This window comes from Astatotilapia calliptera, chromosome 2, assembly GCF_964374335.1.
Source record: "Astatotilapia calliptera chromosome 2, fAstCal68.1, whole genome shotgun sequence".
Classification (NCBI taxonomy): Eukaryota; Metazoa; Chordata; class Actinopteri; order Cichliformes; family Cichlidae; genus Astatotilapia; species Astatotilapia calliptera.
The window spans coordinates 588,465-607,452 of NC_137423.1; the positions used below are offsets into that span (position 1 = coordinate 588,465).

An 18,988-nucleotide genomic window follows, 5' to 3' on the forward strand; every position below is an offset into this window, starting at 1 on the left:
AAAAGAATGGCCACGTTAAATACCAGGAAAAAAATCTACATTCCCAAATTTGATTTTTGAATCTATTTATTTCTTTTTAAAAATGCAATAAAAAAAACCTAAAAGCAGACAGGTATAAGGCTTGTGCAATCACACAAGTCTCCCAGTCTCAGTGCTGCACTGGACGTTGCTGTCAGTGAGAATTTGCAGTATGAATGAGTGGTTTTAGTCACGTTAGCATACAGGAGCTTCTCCTGCAGTTACACTGGATGGGGATCGTAACGGGGACTGAAGAGACATGGACACAATCACAATCATCAGTCTAAAAGTCAGAACGATGAAGGAGCACTAAGAGTACAGCACAGGGCAAAGGCTGGCTGGCTTGAAGAAAGCAGGCAAGAAAATGAGTGACTTGATGATAGAATAAATTCGGACAGCGTGGGGAAAAGACCTTTGACGGCCCTGTCACGCTCTCCTAGAGTAACTGTCTGGCATCAGCATGCACTGAAGGATCCAAATGATGGAAGGGGGTCAGTGGCCTCCACCTGTAAAACCATTCCTGTTTTGGGGGGTGTCACATGGTTGCCCCTGTAGGGCACCTGTTGCTAATTTCACCTGAAAGTGATTAACTGCCCATTCTGCTACTGAACTGATCAAATCAACAGACTTGTACTCTAATACTCCAATTACTAATGCATACATTGTGCGTTTGTGCATCTTTTTTCTTCTACTCACTTTATCACTATTTGTCACTTTATCACTATGTGTCTGCTTGTTCAGTGTTTCTGCACCATGAGAAGCTCCAGGTACTCTGCTCGCTTTGACTCTGCCAAGTAGTCCGAAAGCATGAAAGTGATGAAATGCTCTGTAAGTTCATTTTCTCTAATCATTTTCTCACATGGGGATGGATTTGGAGTTCCAGTCGGCTGATGCGCTCCATCAAGGGAGACACATAAAAGGACTTGAAAAAAGGCCTGGTGTATTTACTCCAAGCTAAAGCCAGTGAGTACATGAGAGAGCAGCGATAGACTTTCAGTGCACGTACAGACAGAACACAGCAGAGAAATGTGTTTTAAGACTGACAGAAAAAAATCTTCCCTCATCCTTATGCATCCCCCCTTTGTCTTTGTTCGCGGCAATAATGGCTGACAGAAGGGACACAAAATTATAAATCTACTCAAAGGGAAAATGTTTCACGTGGATTTTCATAAAGACCTATTTTTTATACACGCATATACACACTCAGCGGGAGGAGAGAAATTCTTTACCCACTCACCGACTGTTAGACGAATGAAGGCGCTTTATCCCCTTCATAATTTGAATTTGTTATCACGTTCTATTACACGAACGCCTGCGTGCCTGTGATGCACGCTCAGAGACAGGACGGGTGAGACACACAAGAAAAAAGGTCGAAACAGCACAGCCAGAACACGCGTCACATCCTTCAGGCAAGCCTAGTTAATATCAGAGTAAATTTATAACCTTTCTAGTGTGGATCTTCAGAGGGGAATTCATCCTGCATGAAGGCTGATTTCTTTGACAAATTACAAGGCTGTGGAGAATGACCGTCACTAATACACACTTCACCTCTGCAATCTGGGTAAAAAATGCAAAGTCTGTGTGTGAAAGCTCAAATAAATATTCCCACATGTACACCAGACCATGCTTCACTTCCCTAAACCCTTACCTGAGGAATATACTCTCAGACTCACCACTGGAACTTTCTGGATACAGACAGAGAATATCTGACTGACAACAACAGGAAACCTTCTGGAAACACCTTGCTCTGTTCTTGCTTCACACAGAGGCCATTCAAATGTATTTTTAAGCCTCATGTATCGGCTGAATGAAGGGAAAAGGTAAGGCTCCAGTTTTACTAATATTAGTGATTATCAGAGACAATAACTTTGAAATATTTTATTTTACTTTCTATATTAACTTCAGTCCATGTCCAGCTCTAAGTGGCACTGCCACAGTGTCTGAACAGTGGTTCAATAAGCAAATAAAGGTGGTGGCTTAGTGGGCATTAGCTTATGATGTGTCATGAAAAAAGGGAAATTTGCTTTTCTCTAAGCTCTTTTTTTGGGATGCTTGCTTATTTATTGATTTGTTAAAGATTTTTCTACTAAATACTGCAGCTCTGTACTTTGTGTGGTTTAGCTACTATATTCTGTAGATAGGGGAATGTATTCAGCCCAAGAATCAGTATAACAGCGATCCAGATATGATATGTCCTTCTTGTTAGCCCACAAAATTAGATTTTATTATAAGTAAGAATTATAAGTGAAAGTGTCAAACTTCCAGCTAATGCTAGCATGACACCTAGCTGCCTTTCATCTTGTGTTAAAGTAAACAACACAGGTGTTAAAGCGACGGCGAGAGGGAGAGAGAGGGAGAGAGAGATTTGTGACGTTTAGCGTGTTTGGAGTGTGTAGTTCATGTGTTGTCTTGTGTAGTTAGTGTGTAGTGTTGTGGATAGTTTTGTGTTGTGTGTCAGAACAATGAGGCGGCTGCTGTCTCCAGGTAGAAACAGCAGTGACACACCTGCTGCTGTCAGACCTGCAGGTATCAGGCTGTGATGTTCTCCTTTATAGTGGACAGAAATAATTTTTTTGGAGCTGCACAAATAATTTGTGCATCATCTTATTGAATGCAGAACAGCTGATTGTTCTGTAAATAGTTTGAAATGGTTATTAAAAAAGGTAAAGGTAAATGGCTGCAAATAACTGTTGTTTACAAAATTTATGCGTATGATTTTAAAACTGACAATTTATATTTGCATTTAAAGTTATGAAATATGATTCAGTAAACATGTTTGTGGTTGTTGGAGCAAAAAATATACATTTTTCTACTCGGATTTAATGTTTTTTATCTGATTTTAGATCCATCAGACACACAAGTTACACACAGGTTACGCACACGTTACACACAGGTTACGCACACGTTACACACAGGTTACACACACGTTACACACACGTTACATACACACAGGTTACACACGTTACACACAGGTTACACACATGTTACTGACACGTTACACAACGTTACACACAGGTTACGCACAGGTTACACACAGGTTACACACACGTTACACACACGTTACACACAGGTTATACACAGGTTATACACAGGTTACGCACAGGTTACACACACGTTACACACAGGTTACTGACACGTTACACACAGGTTACACACATGTTACACACATGTTACACAACGTTACACACAGGTTACGCACAGGTTACACACACGTTACACACAGGTTACTGACACGTTACACACAGGTTACACACATGTTACACACACGTTACACAACGTTACACACAGGTTATGCACAGGTTACACACAGGTTACACACACGTTACACAATGTTACACACAGGTTACACACACGTTACATACACACAGGTTACACACGTTACACACAGGTTACACACAGGTTACACACACGTTACACACGTTACACACAGGTTACTGACACGTTACACACAGGTTACACACAGGTTACACACAGGTTACTGACACGTTACACACAGGTTACACACAGGTTACAACAGATTACACACAAGTTACAGACACGTTGCACACAGGTTATACACAAACGTTACACACACGTTACAAACAGGTTACAAACAGGTTACACACAGGTTACACACATGTTACACACATGGTATACACAGGTTACACACAGGTTACACACAGGGTATACACAGGTTACACACACGTTACGCAGGCTACACATAGGTTACATACATGTTACACACAAGTTACACACAGGTTACGCACAAGTTACAAATAGGTTACACACACATTACAGACAGCTTACAGACAGGTTACACACACGTTACACACAGGTTACACACACAAATTACACACACGTTACACACAGGTTACACACAAATTACACACATGCTACACACACCTTACATACACGTTACACACAGGTTACACACACACGTTACACACAGTTTACACACACATTACACACAGGTTGTACACAGGTTACACACACATTACACACAGGTTATACACAGGTTATACACAGGTTACACACATGTTACACGCAGGTTACACACACGTTATAGACAGGTTACACACAGGTTACACACAGGTTATACACACGTTACACCATCAGGGACCTGATGAAAAATCTCTTGTTGGTGACAATTAGTCTGGTGTGACTTTTTCCAGTTTGTGTTTCACTTAATAATTCTAGAAAGTTAAGCATAACTTTAGTGCAGATTAGTTTGATTATAAACGATCTGAGGTCTAATAGGTAAAATGCACTGACATGTTTCTCCATGTTTCTTTGATCTGTGCAAGATCTCAGAAGGTGGTTAATACAACCCTAAAGCACTCTTCAGACTTCTCTTTTTAACTAATTTAAATTTACATCTTGACATTTTGATGAGCTGTCTTAGATGTTACATGCACTCCAAATAAAGTAGTTTCAGTAAAGACTAAAGTGTATGCAAATATTTCATGTTTAAATTCATGCGCCTATATTTCTATGAAGTGGCACCTGAATTGACCACAGTGCTGTGCTTTCAGAGAGTCAGTCACTCTGCCATCAGTCATTAGTCCCACAGGGACATGATTGTAAATAATTTTAACTCTATAAGGATATCAAGTATATAAAATAGTCTTATGTTTAACTTCCTGCATCTGTCTGTTATCAATAAGTTAGCAGCACCCAGAGGTGGGACCAAGTCATTGTTTTGCAAGTCTCAAGTAAGTCTCAAGTCTTTATCCTCAAGTCTCAAGTCAAGTCTCAAGTAATGTCAGGCAAGTCAGAGTCGAGTCTCAAGTCACTGGTGTAAAAGTCCGAGTCAAGTCACAAGTCTGAAACTTTGAATTTCAAGTCCTTTCGAGTCTTTAAAAAAAAAAAAACAACGAAAAAATAATGTTGCAGTTATGCTAAATGTAAATATTAGACCATGTAATTTTAAAATCTGTGTTTTTCTCAACACATGACAAAATAGTGAACTTAGAAAATATACACAAATTGTGAAATTGCACCTCTTTAAAATGCAGCTCAATTAAACTTAGCTCCAAGAATAATTTTCACCGACAGTTCTGAGATACGCTGCATGTTATTCTTGGATGCGGTTGTAGGACCAGCTTTAAAATCGCATGACAAAAATATCATACACATTAAAAAAACTGTATCACCAACGTAGCCTGGACAACATTTGCTAGTTAGATGAAGTCAACTATCTCATTGTAGCATATTTATATGCATATTTATAATCATACGGTTCTTGGAGTGAGTGCATACACTCATGAAGTTTAGTAACTTCAGGTCACTGCAACAAGCCCAGGTACAGTTTACCGACGGATGGGTACAGGACCTTGAAATGCACCGTGTAGAAAGTAAAGACCATCGTACGTATCATAAGTTTACCAGTCTCACAAATCGTCGTCATACATACACATTCGTTAACCGTTTATTAATAGGACCTTTGAGCTCAACGGTAATTAATTAGTAGTGGAAATAATTTCTGGTAGCATCACAGAAATGTAGCAGTGACAATAATATTGTATGCTGTAATCGTACTGGGCAATTAGTGATACAAAAAAACCTGTTTTATCCTGTGAATAAAAGTATATGTTTTTGTTAATGTACCATAATAACAGAAGCGAAACACAATATTCTGTCAGGACAATTCACTATTTATGCACAATAAATAAAGGAGCATAGCGCGACAATTTCTGTTCAGCGCCAGACTTGCTTGTAACCTATATCACCAGTTATGTTATGAAAGTGACGTATTAACTACTAAAAAACACTGACCTTTGTGTAAATGCTTGGAGCAGACTAACCTGTGAGCTGGAGTGTTCTGGGACGTTATATTTGACCTTTGAATGGCTGCAATCCAGTCGCCTCTTTATTACTTCGGAAACATGGCTCGAACAATTTCTCTTCAACGAGGTAATCCGATAACAACCGATCTCTTTACCCGTCGGCTTCCCATGGCTGTCATGCGACCGGCTATTGCAGTTAATAATACAACAGCTTCTTGACATTTTTGTGTTTCTTTTTATCGCTGTATAACTGATTTTAATTGAAAGCCTGCGTGCGCTAGTACCGCTTGCCACGAGTTCCCAGAATCCTTTGCGGTTCTACCCGTGAATGACGTCACATTTTCAATCTCTATATAATATGCATGTTAAATTTTGTATTTGGGGTAAAATATCAAGTCTTTTCAAGTAAACCGGTTCAAGTCCAATTCAAGTCCCAAGTCATTGGTGTAAAAGTCCAAGTCAAGTCACAAGTCTTAGAACATTTTTTCAAGTCAAGTCTAAAGTCATAAAATTAATGACTCGAGTCTGACTCGAGTCCAAGTCATGTGACTCGAGTCCACACCTCTGGCAGCACCTGGTCTGGTATGGAATTGCCATAAAAGATTATATGGACAGATGAGGACTGCAGGTCGGATGAATCTTTATGACTTTTTATTTGGAACCACCGCCAGTTTGATATTTATTATTTATTTACTTATCATCAGCTGTCAGACAGCCATGATGAAGTGTAATCATTTTGGTGATGCCTTAACTCTGATTCTACCTAAAGCCATAGCTACATATAAATGAGGACAGATTTCTTAGCCCGCTGCTTTTTTAACAGAGCCAGAGATTTTTAACATAGTGTTTCTAAATTGCTAGATGAATTTAACCCATTTTAGGTCAAACTCATGAGCCACTGGCACAACTGAGAATTTCTAACGGTTCCTGAAAGCATCAAATCTCTGATTTACCGGGACATAAAGGGCAAAAGAACAAAAGAAAAACAATGAAGATGTTTACATTTCCACAGAAATACACCCCAGAAATTTCCATTTCCATGTATCTCAGTGTGGATATTTCATGTTATCGCAGGACATGATTCTGTGCAGTCCAGCTGAACAGACGAGGTACAAGCTCACAGTTAGTCTGATCTGATGAAGGGTCCTCCAGTCCCACAGCCAGTCGATGTGTTTTTATTATTTCTATATCATATCAGATAGCTGTCACGTCAATCATTCAGTTATGATGTGAATTTACTCCACAAAAGGGCTGCAAAGGGACTTAAAAAAAAGTTGCTGCAGGAGCCCGAGACTCAAAAATCAAACAGAGAAAGCTGGAGAACAAACGCAGCACACAGCAGCTGCAAATCTCCAGTTTACTTACTGCTTCTTTTGTCCTGTGTTTTCAAAATATAAAGTACATGTACACTGCTGTAGTACATTTTTCTTTTCTCTTTGTTTTACATTTGTGTGCTTCCTTGTGAATTTTCCTAATGGATGATTTTCATCATACAGCTGACAAACGGCCGACCCTCACACATCTGGAGAACAGAGCATTTTATGTTGCGTCTTTTCGATTTTGTTACCATTAGTCACATCAGTCTCTCTTGGATTTCTGCCTTCGATCATCCTGCAGGACTTGGAATGGTCCGTTACCGTGGAACTGGATCTTTGTCTTCTTGACTAACACATCTGTTAATATCCATGACATCACAGCCTCCTGCATCATCCTCAGCACTGGCTGCCCTCAGCCCTGCTCGACACATGCTAACCCCTCACTGCAGAGTTCACTATGACAGTTAAGTTAAAGGTTACACAGCAGTGGTGGGACAACGGGGACGAATCGCCTACAGGCTGGGACTGTGCTGTAAGGAGAACAACGCCATCGTTAACATCAATAAAACCAAGAAGACGATTGTGGACTTCACACTCCCACATCAATGGTGTGGCCGTGGAGATGGTTGTGAGCTTTAAATACCATACACTTCAACAACACCCTCACCTGCAGTGAAAACACCCTCAGCATCACTAAAAGGCTTATTAGTATTGCCTGAAGAAGCTATGGGGGCGTGGCTGAGCTCCAAATTCCTCAGTTCCTTCTACAGGTGCACCGGGGCAGAGAAGCAGGACCTGCAGTACGTGGTTGAGTCTGCACAGAGGACCCTCAGATATAGCTCACCACCCCTCTCAGACATTTACATCACAGAGCAACATGCATCACGAGAGACTCCACCCACCCTGAACTTGGACTCTTTCTGTCCCGCCCTCAGGCTGGAGCGTGTGCAGTAGTGGAGCAGGTGGACCTGTAGAATAGCTGAACTGCCACACCTTTTAATGGGCCTGTTGACTAAGCCATCATTTTTTAACAGGTCATTTATTATGATTTTTTACATGTATTTATATTTTTACTTTCATTATGTTTAGTGCTATATTTTAATGGTTATTAGCACCAGGGCCAGAGTAACTTTATTCATGTTTGATCACGTTTCTTTGTGATGAATGACAAGAACAGCTTTATGAACCTTGTATTGTTCTATGAGCATTAACATTTCATTCTAAAACAGGACACCTACTTTTATCAAATTTGCACGTAACCTGGTTATATGTCTGGCATTTTTTTATCATTTACAGGTGCTCCGACTCTTAAAAAGCATAAAGGCTGCTGCAGAATCAATAGAAACTAAGACATTAATGTAATGTTCAGCTTTCCTGTATGTTGGGACACTGAGAGCTCCGTTCACTTACACAGTCAACATTTTGCCAGTTTTTCTTCCAAGTTTCAAACAGGTTTGTCAGGGATATTCCTGAAACTGCTGGATAAGCAGACACTCACTCAAGAACGAGATCGCACACAACATCAGTGTCTGTATTCTGTGTGTACACACACACACTGACCGACCCAACACCCATGTAGTATTCGGTTTGCAGATGCTGATTGTCAACAGACACGTATTTATATTTATATTTATATTTTATTTTGCATCTTGTTAATCAGTTGACCTGGTCGATAATGTAGCAGACCTTTTTTTTTTAATTGAACATCCTGCTTGAAATACAAGAACGTGGTCAGAATTGAACAGAACAGAGGCAAAGTGGCCTTCGTGTTAATGAGTCGAGTGGCGTGTAACACCAGAGCAAATGATATGGGCCCACTATCGAACAGTACAGCCCATATTAGATGTGCTATTTAATGCAACTTGGCAAACCCGAGCACTCTATTGATCAGCTGGTTTATGTTCTCAGGTTCAGCCTCAACCCTTGACCTCCATTTCATTTTCCAGTCATTACACTGGGCCATCACGATTTACTGCAGCTGCAGTACAGTGATGCATCAAAGTGTCAGACAAACAGGAGGAACAATGAGATCTGCTGCCACTTTTACCCATTTCCTTCAAGGTTGAAAATGAGGATTGTTGCTAATAGCTAAATGCTAATTATAACTCTGTTCCTGGCTAGCCATGTCCCCTCAGACCTGGCCTCAAAAGAAGCCGTCAGCAGACACTTTGGAGCCCAAGTCTGTGATTTGGATTAGCAGAGGGCATAGGAGGGATGACCAGAATGGAGTCAGGAAAGAAAAAGTATTGATCAGCACATCAATGCAAAAAATTGAACAGTGGTGGCTTCTTGGCCCTGCATAAAACTGCACGATGGGCTGAGATCAGTGAGGTGTCAGGGTTTAATGAGAGAGGTGATGCTGCGGGGATATGAGTCAGACAATAGACAGTAAGGTCATAGTAATAAACCTCTAAGACATGTCTATGAAAAGTTTGCATAATGCAATCAGAGTACAAAGAGAGCAGCCATGCAAACTGTCTGCATGTCTGTTTTTGCAGATGCATTTGTATATCGCTGCACTACGTGGGTTTACGAGCACAGCTGACAGTTTGATTTGTAAGTTTCAAACTAGGTTGTTACAAATTACAGATCCATATGATCAAATTCTATTCTACATTAGTCACATTAGGCTGCATTAGGTTGTTATGTAGCATTTGTAATGTCACTGCTGTCACAGAAACAGATGTATAGATAGGATAAACACCCCCCCCCAAGTATTTTTTAAAAGTATTTCCAAGTCAGCAATGCTCACTTTGGTTTCAGGAGGTTGTCTTCCAGTGCAACGTCATCCAAAAGGACAAAGCGAACACAGTTCGGTGTGACTGCTTGAGGTTTTCTTTCCAAATCCTTACATATCCTTTATTTTCCACCTTCGTGAGATCCCAGACTCACCATACTCGTCCAGTACTGCCACCGCTGTGTTTCCTGGTGTTCTTGCCTTGAAAGTGTCTCCTTTTTGAATCAGTGAAATTGCTCCTGGTCTGCAAACCCACAGTCGGTTCACGTGCAGGGCTCTAGTGACTGTTTTCTTTCAGACTGCAGTTCCACTCTCGACGAAGTCGATCGACAGTTTCTCAGCCGTTGTTCTTTAGACACATCTCTCTCTCTAGTTTTCTCTCCGGAGTGAAATCTTTCACCTCTGTCAGGCTGTTCTGCACTCTGTGGATCTCTTTGAATTTTTCCACGACACCACTCACTCCAGTTCTTCACACTTTTTTTTCAGGCTTAGTAAAATTAATTTAATTCTGAATTCATTTTAACGACCACTGATACACTGCTGAGTAGTGAGAAATGCATGGATTGCGAGACCACACTGCTGTTTCCATGTGTTATATGTTCACAGATACTTTCCCCAATCCTTAAAGAAAGTAACACTGGTCTGTCTGTAGTTTAGTTTAATACAGTTTCTCAAGTGTGAAGCAAGTAAAACTTTGTCTTCGCTGCCTGGAATTGAACACTGGTAGAATAATAACTGGGCACCAATGGCTGTTTCATTTGGAACGGGAAGTAGAGGCCCTCTTTCCTCCTTTACTTCTGCACTGGCCATGCAGGTTGAAAGATGCTGCAGCAGTTGTATCGAATGTCTGAAGTGCTTTTCTTTCTGCAAGAGAATGATTATAGATGCGTTTCCTTCTGGCAAGTGCAGACATGAATGCACAAGTGTTTTCCTGGGCTAAAAATGAATGCTTTGAAGCGAATTTTGTAACTTTTACATATTAATGGCGACTTGTGATGAGAGCAACTGCTGTTGACTTCTAAAAACTTCCTGCTGTTGCTGCTCACTGAGAAATTGCGTACTGTAAAAGGTCAGCTTTTGAAGAACTAAGGAAAAACATTTTACCTTGATATATGCTGCATTTATTCACTCTCAGAAATCGTGTACTCGGGGAAAGAGGGAGATAAAAATGTAGATCAGTGAAGGTCAGATTCAGGGGCATCTCCCGCATGAGTATTAGCAGACATTTCCATTTTTATTTAGCATGAATGTTCAGAGCTGACTCGAAGGTATTAATTCCTTCTTTACTTTTTAGACTTGGAAAAAAATGAATGGGTGAGACGGAATATTAATAGCTGCCATGGTAAGAATACACAGCTGGTTTATTATTGGAGGAGTTGGGATGGAAAGCCGATGAGCAGGGAAGCATTTTGCAGGAATAGATGGACAGTTCATAAGGATGAGACTTGTCACCTGTGTCATCATCATCATACAGATAAAAGCAACCTGGGCTTTAATAACAACCCGCTGCCTCCATGCCACAGTGCACTCATGTGTTACTGAATAGTAGTAAAGGAGTCGAACCTTGTCCTGAGTGGGTAAATAAACTTTTCAAAGCTTCTTTCCTATTTTGCTGAAGTTGGCGCACTGAATGCAGTTTGGTTCATTACCTCAAACCTCACCTCAAAGCAGGCGCAGAGCTGCGTTAGCCATGACAGCTCCACAATATCAGAGCTGTGAGGAACTTAGGATTAATCTCATTCATCCTCTTAGTCCTCAGACTCTGCTTCCACTACAAAAGCTGTCTCAGTAGGATTGAGGAGATCCTGCCCAACATGTCAGGACTTGCATGGCTGTGTCTGTAGGTGCTTGACTTCTTTGTGTAGGTTTTCCCCTCATTACTGTACTCAACTTACACAACTGATGCCGTTGTTTAGTATGAGAACAAAAATGTCCCTCTCACCCTTTGTGGGGTATACGTCTTCCTAAAGCTGGGGTCCTGTACCAAAGGCACAGGAGTTGTGGAGTAGACAGCTAAATGTAAGGGACATAGAGATAATTCTTATACTCTTTAAACAATGATGGTCTTCTGCATATCCTCAGAGGGACCCTCAGTGTACTGCTCGAAAATGTCATTAAATGTTTCAATGACCCACAGATAACATTGCATAGTGCAAGATTTACAAAATAAAAGCTCCTAAAGAGTAAACCTATGTCTCCGGGGCTGTAAATGATGCTGAGCTGTTGGCCTTATAATGAAAGAGAGCTGCTGTCTCTGCTACAGCTGAACAACCTGCATGGGTCCATCAGCAAGCACTCCTGGACTTCTGGACGCTGCACTCCTTGTTGCATGGTTGGAGGATTAATGTAACACTCCTTACACTCCTTTCAGTGGCTTTAATCACCATAGCAACGGGTCCCCACAGCTGTGTGGTGATGTCACACTTTCTGAATCTGAATATATGCATGTTCTGTTATGTTTTGTTCTGTTCTGTTCTGTTTTGTTATGTTATGTTATGGTAAATGGTAAATGGCCTGTATTTATATAGCGCTTTACTAGTCCCTAAGGACCCCAAAGCGCTTTACATATCCAGTCATCCACCCATTCACACACACATTCACACACTGGTGATGGTAAGCTACATTGTAGCCACAGCCACCCTGGGGCGCACTGACAGAGTTACATGTATGTTATGTACCCTCTTCTTTATGAGTACCAATTAAAAAACAGCTTGAAAGAAAACTGGCACAGCTGTTTTTCATCATATAAGAAGCTGCAAACGTTACATGCTGTGGTCGATTAATTCATCACAGCTATTGTGGAAACAGGATGCCTCTGGTATAAAATCGTATCGTATAAAATCTGTCTGTCTCATTGTCTAACTTTTCACAAACTACCCTATTTGTTCGTCCTGCCACTTCTGGGGACTAAGGAAAGTCAGTTTACCTGTGGACTTAAGGTATCGCACACACACCACTTGCGTCTAATTGTGTTTATATGTTGTATACCTGCCACTGCAGAATTTTAATTTCAGCTGACTTACTTAATTACCCAGAGTTTTTAATATAGCTACAAACAAATGCACTTAATAACACTAACGTATACTTTATTGATCCTAATGGGGAAATTACTCTCTCTACATTTAACCCATTCACTCAGTGAAGCAGTGGGCAGCTGCTAATCAGGCACCCAGGGAGCAGTGTGTACGGATGGTAGGTTGCTCAGGGGTACCGCAGGGTAGCTGCTCAGGGGAGTCAAACCACTGACCTTCCGATCATGGGGCGATCACTCTAACTACTGAGCTATCCCTGGCCCCAATAGATGTGATTAGTGAAACAATGATATAAAGTGTTCCTTTAGTTACTTTAATGACTAATGTTGGTAGTTTTGTAGGTACAAAGACCACAGGGGATTTGGGTTGGAAGGACTGAGCGAGGGAGTTTATTAAACTGATGTTGGAGCTACAGTAAATCCAGTTGAGCTCCACAGCCCAGCTGGAATTATTGGTTTTCTGCTGGGTTTGCTCTCCACCCAGGGAACCATTTAGGTGTCTGGGAAAAATAAATCCTAGAGAGCATTATAGGGTAATAATGCTTCACTTTTCATTGAGAAAATTGTGTCCCAGCTCCGTCATACACCATCGTGTTTTTTACACAGACACTCTCCATTCTTTCTTTCCATTGTTGTGGTCGAGCACTTTAGTCATGATTAATGGGAGTTACTGGAACTTGCCTCTAGCAAACTGGAACTCTTTAGTTCAGCTCACTAAGATAACCGCTTTCTCTCAGAAATGTGCCAGGACACATCGCTCACGTTTCCAGCCCTTTGTTATTATGGGATGAGGGTGTACCGAGCCAATCTGAAATAGCTGTCACTGGTATGTGGCTGGAGTAAGAGACAGTGCAGGTGGGAGCAGGCATTCACCTCCATGTGGCTACTTGTTTAAAACTGAATAAAAGAGTAAAAGTGCTGAGTGGAGCAGTGAAACATCTGTGATGTTGGTGTGTGTCTTCACTCATCCATAATACTGTGGCTGCTTGGAAAGCTGTCAGTGCTTTACAACATGCAGACAATAATATTAACAGTGCTATATGTTTCAATGACACAATGATCAGCCCCATGAAATGTAATCAAACCTTTTCCATGTGCTTATTCAGCAGAGCGTTTCTGAACACAAGTACCAACCCAAATCAGCTGAGCCGTAACATAAACCACTGCTGTGACGTGCTTTAACTTTGTGATGCTCAAAGCTGTAAAATCAGGTTAGAACTGAAGGTTATCGTTCAATTTACACACAGTGTGAAAACTTCAGTGAGAGTTTGAGCTTTTACTGGGACTGCAGCTGCTGATTATTTGATGGTCGACTAATCTGCTCGTTTTTTCTTCGATTGGTTGAGTAGTCAGTGATTATTTCAGTAGCTCCTATCTCCACTTCCTGTGGGCAGACCTCCTGTTCTAGGCTCCAGGACCTCACCCGCTCACCTGCCCACCTGTGAACACCTGTCATCTCGACCCACAGCGAATTCAAATAATGACACTTTAGACTTGAGCTGGGAAACATGAATTAAAAAAATCATCAAATATAGTTTTAACTTTACTCAATAAATCACAATATTAGAAAATAAAGTTCTACTGGTGTTTGAACAGAAATGTGCAAATAGGAAACTGGAAGCAGCTTCTGTTCACAGGTTCAATAAAGCTTCAAATTAAATCCAAAAGATTTTATTTTCTAGTCCAAAGTTTACAGATGATTCAGTTCATGCAATAAGGCTTACTCTGATCTTTTAGATGATGTTCTGAATCTGAAGATGTTTGTTCTTTTCAGGACAAACTCTTCTTACAACTGTGCCTAATACTAGCAAAACAGAACAAAGCAGGAGCAGAAAAGTTACAATGACAGATTTGGTTGTATATCATAGTTTCTCAGGTTGTGTAGTGTTCAATGTCAATTAAACTGTTTCACTGATTATAAATATAATCGATTATTGATTTGATTCAGCCTACAGATTAACTATCTAATGTTAGGTGGAAGAGGTTTATTATTACTATTTATTATTATGTAGCTACTCCTGTTGAATGGTTTACCATTGCATTTCATTCTCATTAGCTAACATGAACATCACTGTACAAACATGAACACGAACGCGGTATCAACGTGCAGCACTAACTTAATGCTCTAAAGCCGACCCATTCACAGGGTGCCGTGGCTTGAATGCTCGTGCACTGCAATAATGCAGTCATGGAGGGAAAACTCCACATTGCACAGTCTGCATTTAACGTTTTCTGTGAAATGCTTTTACATTTTTAAATCTCCGTTTGCCTTTTCTTCCATCCTCCTGTTTTGAGGTTTGCACTACGTTCTTCTTCGTTAGTATTGAGTGCAGTCTTGCCAGATGATGTAGGTGATACTGCCCCCATAGCTTCCTGTAATGTACTGCAGTTACAAAAACACATTTACATAGTTTTACAATATGACAATCCAATTCCATGTCGACCATGATTTATAGTCGACCAATCATCAGGGGAATTTCACCCACAGGAAATAAAAGCGTTTGGGAATGAAATGTAATAAAAAAACAAAACAACAACGTTTGCACAGGTTCAGGAATGCACACTGAGGCCGGCTCAAAAATTAACACAATTTTATTTATTAATATAAAATAAGATAAAACAACAATGACAGAGCACTGGAGGTAGTGTCATCTAAAACTGTGTCCCAAATTACAATAAAAATAAAACAGGCAACTGGGACTTACCAGCAGCGGTGGACCAAAAAGAAGACAACACAAAAAACCCCACTCTAGTCTTCTTGATGCATCTCAATCATCCAGGTAAGTAAATATCCAAAAGTTGATTCTGTTCATCTGGACGTAACGTTTTGTGGGAGAAACGTTTCATCATCATCCAGGTGACGTCTTCAGTCTCAGCTGACTGCAGGTTTCAATCTTATAAACAGTACACAGCAAATCCAGCATGTCCAAATTAACACTGTCAGATTTGATTTCAACACTATTAAAGTGTCTATATGGGTCCACACCAGAGAGTGTTAATTTAACTCTTTTTGGAGAGTTGGTACGTTAACTCTGATTTAGTGTTAAACACCAAATCTGTCTGGAGTTGATAATTGAATACTTGGTGTTAAGAGTTTATATATTAACTCTCAAAGAGTATTTTAGTTTAACTACGTAAGAGTTATCTTCTAATTCATTCTAAAAAGCGGGAATTTTACTGTTCTGAACTTCTAGAAATTTCTTTTGGAAATAAAAATTTACTAAAAAGATGCAATAGTTTTTGAAAAACATTTATTCTGAACTGTGCACCACAATTTCAAAACATTTTCTGAAAGATGTAACAGTACATGTTCTCACTTTCATTAGAGTTTTGTTTATCAAAAGGTCTGACATGGTAAATGCAAATAACAGCATCTCATCACTTATTTCTTCAATACAATATGCATGTCCTTCATTCATCACTTTGTGGAACTTCAACGCACTTCTGCTCTCCCCCATATTCCATCTTCACAAGCATATCCTGTGTGGAGATTGAATAAAAATTAGTTGACACTAATTAGTGGCACAAATAATCCAGTAAACAATTGCAGCACAGTAAAAAAAAAAGGAATCCTCTTTGAGCCATTACTGGTGTAAAGTATTTTCCCAAAAGACAAGGACACAGGCAACAGGTAATACTGAACTAAATGTAAAACCTCAACCTTTTTCATTTTTACCTAAACCGTGTGCACAAGACTCTGGAGGGATCTATGCTAACGTAGAATCCAGTCAGGACGTCAGCTACTGCTGTTTGCTCGTTTTTTTATAGGAGATCGTTTTCAGGCTTCAAGTAGCACCATTATACCAACATTTCACATTCTAGACATTGTTTTAGGTGTATTTGACCAAAAGTTTGACTGAAAATTCACATGCAAGCTTTTTTTCAAGGCTGTGGTATTTGCCCGCAAACAGCAGAAGGAACTGAAATGATCAGAATTGGTTACCTTGGGAGAGTTTAAGTCTGTCTTAAAGGAACGAGAGAACAGCTCTTTTACTCAGTGTGATTGTTTTTAATGTACTCTTAATTTGATCTGTTATTGTATATTTTACACATGTTTGTATGGGATATTGTATTTGTTTTAAATGTTATATACCTATGTGGTATGTGACTTTTGTTGCTATGATGCCAGGTCTCTCTTGTAAATGAGATTTTTAATCTCAATGAGATTTTTACCTGGATAAATAAAGGATTAATAACAATACCTTTCAGCTAGCTAAAACAGAATATTATGCTATCAGCGAGCAACATGGCTAATGCCTTTCACACAGCTTTGTCTCAACTCCAAAGAGCCACAGAAGTAAAAGCTAATAATAATAATTGAAACAATCTTTGAAAAAATGACTTACCAAGCATGGCAAACAACTCAAATATGTAGAGCAAAATGTTCTGAAACGGCTTCACTTCAGCTTCGATTGGAGCCTATGGTGCTGGGGGCGGAGTCTGTGAATTTACTCTGTTGGTGTCATAGCCCCTGTAGGAGTTCAGAGTTAAGAGGTCAAGAGTTAATGTTTCCATTGTAACACCTCCAGATTTGACAGAGAAACACTCATTTTTAACACTCGATTTTAACTACTATCATTTTACACCTCAGAGTTACATTAAAAGAATGTGACTCTACTTAGAGTAAAATTAACTCTACTTTTGCAAGGAGACTATTAACACCAAAACATTTAACACTTTTGAATTTGCTGTGTACATTTGCATAATGACTGAAACCAGCCCACTGAAGGAACAATGGGCTGGGAGGTCAGTTCCTTAATCATAATTATGCAAATTCTCATGACCACTGATCAACAACCACTGATCAAAGACCATGAGTCCCATTCACAGAGAGTTGGGGAATGGCTGCAATCACAGCATTGTAAGATGATGACAGATGTAAACACCGGGTTTCTGTGGCTTTAAAACCCCAAAACACGCTGCGCCAAAAACTGGTCCACCCCAAGGATCGGGTCCCCCGACACAAACAGAGTAACATAGTGTACGCTGTTAAGTGCAGGAGGATTGCCAGGATTTATACATCGGGGAAACCAAACAACATCTGGCTACAACACTGAAGTGCTACCTCGTCAGGCCAGGACTCTGCAGTCTATTCACACCTACAGGCCAGTGGACACTCTGATGAGGATGTAACATCCTGGACAGGTAGGAGCGTTGGTTTGAGGGCGGAGTCAAGGAGGCCATTTACGTGAAAAGGGAAAGACCATCTCTGAATCGAGGAGGGGCCTAAGGGTACATCTGTCACCATCTTACAATGCTGTGATTGCAGCCATTCCCCAACTCTCTGTGAATGATGCTCATGGATATTGATCAGTGGTCTTTGGTTAATGGTTGCTGATCATTTGGTTTGGTTTTCTAAATTGCTAAAACATTAATGCTAAACATTCACATTAGTTCATGTTACAACAGCACATAATGTAGCAGTTTCACACAGCATGCAGTAACAGCAGCAATTGCTTCACCTCCTTCTGTAACTGCTTGGAAGAGCCATTATAGGACATTTATATTTGTATTTTGTTTAAAATAAAAAGGGAATTTCTTCAACAGACCAATACAGCCATCATGTTGCCATCTGAAAAAGGCTCTAACCTGAATTTCTCGCACTTACCTGTGAAAGAACTACATACACGTGAGGCAGTTACTGCTGTACATCCAGATATCTGAGCTGCTAAAAAGTGTCAGGACCAAACTAGAGAACATACTCCACAGTGCTGTTTGTCAGGCTGGGGTCTGCTCTGTGTGTCTCCAGCAATGCAGAAACAAGTTCCTGTGTTTCTTTTCTTTTTGCAAATGAAGCAGAAACACAAACACACCATCATTGTTATTCCAGTCACAGCAGCTGACAAACAGCCATTTCCAAAAAACCCCACCACATAATGAGATGTGAAACATAATAAGCAGACTTGGCACTAGGCAATTTCAAAATGCACCATCTGATGTATTTATTTCTCTCTCTCTCTCTCTCTCTCTTTCTCTCTCTCTCAGTTTTCTTTGTGTTGTTGTTTCATCCATTTTACCCTCTGCCTCCCTGCCTCTTATTTTCTGTGTGCCAGACACTGTGTCCATGAGGTAGCCATCCTTCACCTTTCAGAAACTTGAATCAATCAGGGGGTCTTTCCTC

At 40.3% G+C, this 18,988-nt stretch overlaps 1 long non-coding RNA gene across 1 annotated transcript; it reads right to left on the bottom strand.

The window, feature by feature from the left end:
- Positions 1–16,103: 16,103 nt before the first annotated feature.
- LOC145420430 (uncharacterized) lies at positions 16,104–18,653 on the bottom strand. The gene is made up of 3 exons (XR_013901739.1): positions 18,476–18,653; positions 17,214–17,338; positions 16,104–16,347 (listed from the first exon to the last, which is right to left on the bottom strand). It is a non-coding gene; the product is annotated as an uncharacterized LOC145420430 (long non-coding RNA).
- Positions 18,654–18,988: the final 335 nt, after the last annotated feature.